The sequence below is a fragment of the Mixophyes fleayi genome, chromosome 2 (genome assembly GCF_038048845.1).
Source record: "Mixophyes fleayi isolate aMixFle1 chromosome 2, aMixFle1.hap1, whole genome shotgun sequence".
NCBI lineage: Eukaryota > Metazoa > Chordata > Amphibia > Anura > Limnodynastidae > Mixophyes > Mixophyes fleayi.
The window spans coordinates 356,664,643-356,673,073 of NC_134403.1; positions in this window are offsets into that span (position 1 = coordinate 356,664,643).

Consider the following 8,431-nt stretch of genomic DNA (forward strand, 5'->3'; position numbering starts at 1 on the left):
CGCACACTTTGGGAACCGCCAGGCTAAGGGATAGTCTGATAGAATGTGGGAGATCATTCGAGTGGGGCGGGCAGCACGGGAAAAGTCTTGGATAAGGGAGTGTGACGGTCGTTGGCTGGCTGGAGAGGGCGGGAGGGAGTATGTATGGAGATGTAGGGATCAGTGGAGTTGGAGAGAGCCTTGTATGGGAAGGGGACTTGGGCTGCTGCCATGTTTGAAGTAGGGATGAGCGCACTCGGATTTATGAAATCCGAGCCCACCCGAACGTTGCGGATCCGAGTCGGATCCGAGTCGGATCCGAGACAGATCCGGGTATTGGCGCCAAATTCAAATGTGAAACTGAGGCTCTGACTCATAATCCCGTTGTCGGATCTCGCGATACTCGGATCCTATAAATTCCCCGCTAGTCGCCGCCATCTTCACTCGGGCATTGATCAGGGTAGAGGGAGGGTGTGTTAGGTGGTCCTCTGTCCTGGTAGATCTCGTGCTGTGCTGTGCTGTGCTGTGCTGTGCTGTGCTGTGCTGTGCTGTGCTGTGCTGTGCTGTGCTGTGCTGTGCTGTGCTGTGCTGTGCTGTGCTGTGCTGTGCTGTGCTGTGCTGTGCTGTGCTGTGCTGTATCAGTCCAGTGGTGCTGTGTGCTGTGCTCTGTCCTTCTGAGGTCAGTGGTGCTGCTGGGTCCTGTGCTGTGTCCTGTTCAGTCCAGTGGTGCTGCTGGGTCCTGTGCTGTGTCCTGTTCAGTCCAGTGGTGCTGCTGGGTCCTGTGCTGTGTCCTGTTCAGTCCAGTGGTGCTGTGTCCTGTGTCCTGTGCTCTGTGCTTCTAAGGGCATAGTTATTTCCCCAATATTCCCCTGTGTTTAAAAAAAATAAAAAAAAGTTTTTTTTAAAAAATACCAAAAACTACTTTAATATTTTTTAATTACCACAAAATTTGCACAACCAATCCTGCAGTATAAGCCCATTGGTACTGCAATATTACCAAGTTCACACATTCAGCAGTAAAAGTCCAGTGGTACTGCAATATTACAAAGTTCACACATTCTGCAGTATCAGTCCACTGGTGCTGTGTCCTGTGCTCTGTCCTGCTGAGTTCCGTAGTGCTGCTGGGTCCTGTGCCGTGTCCTGTTCAGTCCAGTGGTGCTGTGTCCTGTGCTCTGTGCTTCTAAAGGCATAGTTATTTCCCCATTATTCCCAAGTTTTTAAAAAATAAAAAAAAAGTAAAAAAAAATAAAAAATTTTAAAAAAAATAAATATATAATAATTATAACCAAATTTGCAAAACCAATCCAGCAGTATAAGTCCATTGGTACTGCAATATTACCAAGTTCACACATTCTGCAGTATCTTGTGCTACATATAATGGAGACCAAAAATTTTGAGGATAAAGTAGGGAAAGATCAAGACCCACTTCCTCCTAATGCTGAAGCTGCTGCCACTAGTCATGACATAGACGATGAAATGCCATCAACGTCGTCTTCCAAGCCCGATGCCCAATCTCGTAGTACCGGGCATGTAAAATCCAAAAAGCCCAAGTTAAGAAAAAGTAGCAAAAAGAGAAACTTAAAATCATCTGAGGAGAAACGTAAAGTTGCCAATATGCCATTTACGACACGGAGTGGCAAGGAACGGCTTAGGCCCTGGCCCGTGTTCATGACTAGTGGTTCAGCTTCACCCACGGATCTTAGCCCTCCTCCTCCTCCTCCTCCCCCCCCTACAAAAAATTGAAGAGAGTCATGCTGTCAGCAACAAAACAGCAAACAACTCTGCCTTCTAAAGAGAAATTATCACAAATCCACAAGGCGAGTCCAAGGATGTTGGTGGTTGTCAAGCCTGACCTTCCCATCACTGTACGGGAAGAGGTGGCTCGGGAGGAGGCTATTGATGATGTAGCTGGCGCTGTGGAGGAACTTGATGGTGATGTGGTTATTGTAAATGAGGCACCAGGGGGGGAAACAGCTGATGTCCATGGGATGAAAAAGCCCATCGTCATGCCTGGTCAGAAGACCAAAAAATGCACCTCTTCGGTCTGGAGTTATTTTTATCCAAATCCAGACAACCAATGTATGGCCATATGTAGCTTATGTAAAGCTCAAATAAGCAAGGGTAAGGATCTTGCCCACCTAGGAACATCCTCCCTTATACGTCACCTGAATAACCTTCATAGTTCAGTGGTTAGTTCAGGAACTGGGGCTAGGACCCTCATCGGTACAGGGACACCTAAATCCCGTGGTCCAGTTGGATACACACCAGCAACACCCTCCTCGTCAACTTCCTCCACAATCTCCATCAGATTCAGTCCTGCAGCCCAAGTCAGCAGCCAGACTGAGTCCTCCTCAATACGGGATTCATTCGAGGAATCCTGCAGCGGTACGCCTACTACTGCCACTGCTGCTGTTGCTGCTGTTAGTCGGTCATCTTCCCAGAGGGGAAGTCGTAAGACCGCTAAGTCTTTCACCAAACAATTGACCGTCCAACAGTCGTTTGCCATGACCACAAAATACGATAGTAGTCACCCTATTGCAAAGCGTATAACTGCGGCTGTAACTGCAATGTTGGTGTTAGACGTGCGCCCGGTGTCCGCCATCAGTGGAGTGGGATTTAGAGGGTTGATGGAGGTATTGTGTCCCCGGTACCAAATCCCCTCGAGATTCCACTTCACTAGGCAGGCGATACCAAAAATGTACAGAGAAGTACGATCAAGTGTCCTCAGTGCTCTTAAAAATGCGGTTGTACCCACTGTCCACTTAACCACGGACATGTAGACAAGTGGTTCTGGGCAAACGAAGGACTATATGACTGTGACAGCCCACTGGGTAGATGCATCCCCTTCCGCAGCAACAGCAACAGCTGCATCAGTAGCAGCATCTACAAAATGGCTGCTCATGCAAAGGCAGGCAACATTGTGTATTACAGGCTTTAATAAGAGGCACAACGCTGACAACATATTAGAGAAAATGAGGGAAATTATCTCCCAGTGGCTTACCCCACTTAGACTCTCATGGGGATTTGTGGTGTCAGACAATGCCAGTAACATTGTGCGGGCATTAAATATGGGCAATTTCCAGCACGTCCCATGTTTTGCCCACACCATTAATTTGGTGGTGCAGCATTACCTCAAGAGTGACAGGGGTGTGCAGGAGATGCTTGCGGTGGCGCGCAAAATTGCTGGACACTTTCGGCATTCAGCCAGTGCCTACCGCAGAGGTTGTGACGCGCTGGAACTCCACCCTCTATATGCTGCAGAGGATGGAGGAGCAGCAAAAGGCCATTCAGGCCTACACAGCCACCTACGACATAGGCAAAGGAGTGGGGATGCGCCTCAGTCAAGCGCAGTGGAGACTGATTTCCGTGTTGTGCAAGGTTCTGCAGCCATTTGAACTTGCCACACGAGAAGTCAGTTCCGACACTGCCAGCTTGAGTCAGGTCATTCCCCTGATCAGGCTGTTGCAGAAGCAGCTGGAGAAAGTGAGGGAGGAGCTGGTAAGCCATTGCGATTACACCAAGCATGTAGCTCTTGTGGATGTAGCCCTTCGTACGCTTTGCCAGGATCCGAGGGTGGTCACTCTTTTAAAGTCAGAGGAATACATTCTGGCCACCGTGCTCGATCCTCGGTTTAAAGCGTATGTTGTGTCTCTGTTTCCGGCGGACACAAGTCTACAGCGGTGCAAAGACCTGCTGGTCAGGAGATTGTCCTCTGAAGAGGACCGTGACATGCCAACAGCTCCACCCTCATTTTCTTCCACATCTATGGCTGCGAGGAAAAAGCTCAGTTTTCCCAAAAGAGGCACTGGCGGGGATGCTGATAACATCTGGTCCGGACTGAAGGACCTGCCAACCATTGCAGACATGTCTACTCTCGCTGCATTGGATGCTGTCACAATAGAAAAAATTGTGGATGATTACTTTGCTGACACCATCCAAGTAGACATGTCAGACAGTCCATATTGTTACTGGCAGGAAAAAAAGGCAGTTTGGAAGCCCCTGTACAAACTGGCTCTATTTTACCTGAGTTGTCCCCCCTCCAGTGTGTACTCGGAAAGAGTTTTTAGTGCAGCGGGGAACCTGGTCAGTGAGCGGCGAAGGAGGTTGCTTCCTCACAACGTTGAAAAAATGATGTTTATAAAAATGAATAATCAATTCCTCAATGAAGTACAGCACTGCCCTCCAGATACTACAGAGGGACCTGTGGTTGTGGAGTCCAGCGGGGACGAATTGATAATGTGTGAGGAGGAGGAAGTACACACTGTAGGGAGAGAGGAATCAGAGGTTGAGGATGAGGACGACATCTTGCCTCAGTAGAGCCTGTTTAGTCTGTACAGGGAGAGATGAATAGCTTTTTTGGTGTGGGGGCCCAAACAAACCAATCATTTCAGCCAAAGTTGTTTGGTAGGCCCTGTCGCTGAAATGATTGGTTTGTTAAAGTGTGCATGTCCTATTTCAACAACATAAGGGTGGGTGTGAGGGCCCAAGGACAATTCCATCTTAGAATTTTTTTTTTGGCATTATATGACCAATCAACAGTCGTTTGCCATGTTCAAAAAGTAAAACCAAATTTTAAAAAATTCAAGAAATTAAACCAAAAGTAAAATGCCGTGTCATAATTTAAAACAAGAGGTATTGACGTGCTCTAAAACTACTGTATTGTTGTTTATATTTTATAAACACTACACTTGAAAGCTTGAGTCTTTCAATAAAAAAGTAACTGTCCATTGCACGAATATTTGCAACAGGGACAATTTTAGGGTTAAGAAAGCCAACTAATAACACTTCGACGCTGTCTGTCTTTATAAACACTACACTTGGAAGTTGGAGGAGGTATTGTGGCCCCGGCACCAAATTTACTACCGGGGCCACTCCACTGTGCAGTCCATATTTAGGTGTATCAGATATTAAACAACGGTGACAGTTGATGCCCAATTTTTTAATTATATTGTGGCCTCGGTACCAAATTGTGTACCGGGGCCACCACACTACGCAGTCCAGATACTTGTTTGGTGGAATTCAGACCAGTTGAGGGTTTTATTATTATATTGTGGGGACCACTCTATCTATACCACACTACAACTCTATACCACTCTATTTCATACTTTAATTCTATTTAATACTTTAATTCTATTTCATACTTTAATTCTATTTAATACTTTAATTCTATTTCATACTTTAATTCTATTTAATACTTTAATTCTATTACTAATTACCATAAAGAGGAACTGCCGCTTCTATTTAATACTTTAATTCTATTAGTAGTTACCATAAAGAGGAACAAAATAAACCAATTTTACCAAAAGTATAATATGACTTAGACTTACAAACACTACACTTGAAAGATGGTGCCTTTAAATGAAAAAGTCAGTCTTCATTACACGACTATGTGCAACAGGGACAGTTTTTTGGTTTACAAAGTCAACCAATAACACTTGGACCCTGTCTGTCTTTAACATACTTGATGGGATCTCAATGACGAATTGTCTGTACCATGTTTGGAGGAGGTATTGTGGCCCCGGTATCAAATTGGGTACCGGGGCCACCCCACTACGCAGTCCAGATACTTGTTTGGTGGAATTCTGACACATGGAGGGTGTATTTATTTTATTGTGGCCCCGGTATCAAATTGGGTACCGGGGCCACCACACTACGCAGTCAAGATAGATAGATGCGTATCATAGATAAAGTACATTCAGTGGTGTGGGGCAAATTGAAAAATATTCAAAATGCACTGACATTATCAAAAACAAGAGGTTGTCACACGCTAAAACTCCAACATGTATATGATGGAGAGGATGGAGGAGCAGCCGTATGTGTAGTGTAATGCAGACCTGTTGAAGGTTTTTTATATATTTTATTGTGGTGCCCAGTGCCCACTCCTCTAGGCAGTCCAGGTACATTTATTGGTGCGATTCATAAAAGTTCAGGGTTTTTAATATATTGTGGTGACCCACTCCTCTACGCAGTCCAGGTACATTTATTGGTGCGAATCAAACAAGTTGATGGTTTTCTTATTATATATATTGTGGTGACCCACTCCTCTACGCAGTCCAGGTACATTTATTGGTGCGATTCATAAAAGTTCAGGGTTTTTAATATATATTGTGGTGACCCACTCCTCTACGCAGTCCAGGTACATTTATTGGTGCGATTCATAAAAGTTCAGGGTTTTTAATATATATTGTGGTCACCCACTCCTCTACGCAGTCCAGGTACATTTATTGGTGCGAATCAAACAAGTTGATGGTTTTCTTATTATATATATTGTGGTGACCCACTCCTCTACGCAGTCCAGGTACATTTATTGGTGCGATTCATAAAAGTTCAGGGTTTTTAATATATATTGTGGTCAGCCACTCCTCTACGCAGTCCAGGTACATTTATTGGTGCGAATCAAACAAGTTGATGGTTTTCTTATTATATATATTGTGGTGACCCACTCCTCTACGCAGTCCAGGTACATTTATTGGTGCGATTCATAAAAGTTCAGGGTTTTTAATATATTGTGGTGACCCACTCCTCTACGCAGTCCAGGTACATTTATTGGTGCGATTCATAAAAGTTCAGGGTTTTTAATATATATTGTGGTCACCCACTCCTCTACGCAGTCCAGGTACATTTATTGGTGCGATTCATAAAAGTTCAGGGTTTTTAATATATATTGTGGTGACCCACTCCTCTAGGCAGTCCAGGTACATTTATTGGTGCGATTCATAAAAGTTCAGGGTTTTTAATATATTGTGGTGACCCACTCCTCTACGCAGTCCAGGTACATTTATTGGTGCGATTCATAAAAGTTCAGGGTTTTTAATATATATTGTGGTGACCCACTCCTCTACGCAGTCCAGGTACATTTATTGGTGCGATTCATAAAAGTTCAGGGTTTTTAATATATATTGTGGTGACCCACTCCTCTACGCAGTCCAGGTACATTTATTGGTGCGAATCATAAAAGTTCAGGGTTTTTAATATATATTGTGGTGACCCACTCCTCTACGCAGTCCAGAAAGATACCTTGTTGCAACGTTTTGGACTAATAACTATATTGTGAGGTGTTCAGAATACACTGTAAATTAGTGGAAATGCTTGTTATTGAATGTTATTGAGGTTAATAATAGCGTAGGAGTGAAAATAAGCCCAAAAACTTGATTTTTAAACTTTTTATGTTTTTTTCAAAAAAAATCCGAATCCAAAACCTTAAATCCGAACCGAGACCTTTCGTCAAGTGTTTTGCGAGACAAATCCGAACCCCAAAAATAACGAAAATCCGGATCCAAAACACAAAACACGAGACCTCAAAAGTCGCCGGTGCACATCCCTAGTTTGAAGGGGGCTGAATAATTAAAATGTAATGTGTGGCCAACTTTACAGTGACACTTCTTTGCATCCCAGTGTGTCTAGTATTACTGGTATTGGACCACACTCTGACCCCTTTCCACCATTCTCCCCCCTGGAAATGCAGCGTACACCAGTGTTTGGAGCATCCAACTATCCCTGTGGTCAGGACAAAGTCCTCGCTGCTCTGAACAGCCCTGACACATTTAGGACAGTTGTGAGGTAGGCATCATCTGCTATTTATATACCACCATTTATCCTGCAGGATGCATATACATTAGGGAAGCATCATGCACACAAATACAAACACCATATTAAATACACAGGATGCAAGCGGTTTCCTACATGAAAATGTCCTATTCAGTATCCATAGATTTCCTAAATATATATTCTGCTGATCCAGCTGCAAATATGGTCTATGTACTGCATACATAGTCAATCTTTTATCCTAAAATTGTACAAATATATTTTTATGGTTAGACATTTTTTATTTTAAATAAAGCCTGTAACTATATAACACCTGATTACTCTATTTTATCCCAATATAAATAAAAACCTGTCTGCATTACTAGACTTAAGACCGTCTGATGGATCCATAACTCAGTCAGAGGACAGCGGCAGGACAGGATATAGTATGCTGTACTTACACAACCAGGTAAGTAACAGGACAGACAGCAACAGAGTAGACACACCAGGAGGGATAAAACACATGATTGATGATCTAGGTAGACTAGAGGAATGGTTAAGAGAGTGACAACTACAGTTTAATGCCAAAAAATGCAAAATCATGCACCTGGGTCTAAAAAACCCAAAGGCTAAACAAAGTATTAATGGCACTATAATGGAAACTATTGAGGAGGAAACGGATCTAGGGGATCCTTATTTCAGGTGAATTAAAGACAGGTAAGCAATGAGGAAGGCAAGTCAGATGCTTGGTTGTATAGGGAGAGGAATCGGTAGCAGAAAGAAAGAAAAGTAATAATACCACTGTATAGGTCATTGGTACGGCCTCATCTAGAATAATGTGTTCAGTTCTGGAGGCCATATCTACAGAAGGATATAAATACATTACAGACTACAATAAAGGACAACTAAAATGGTGCATGGCCTACTG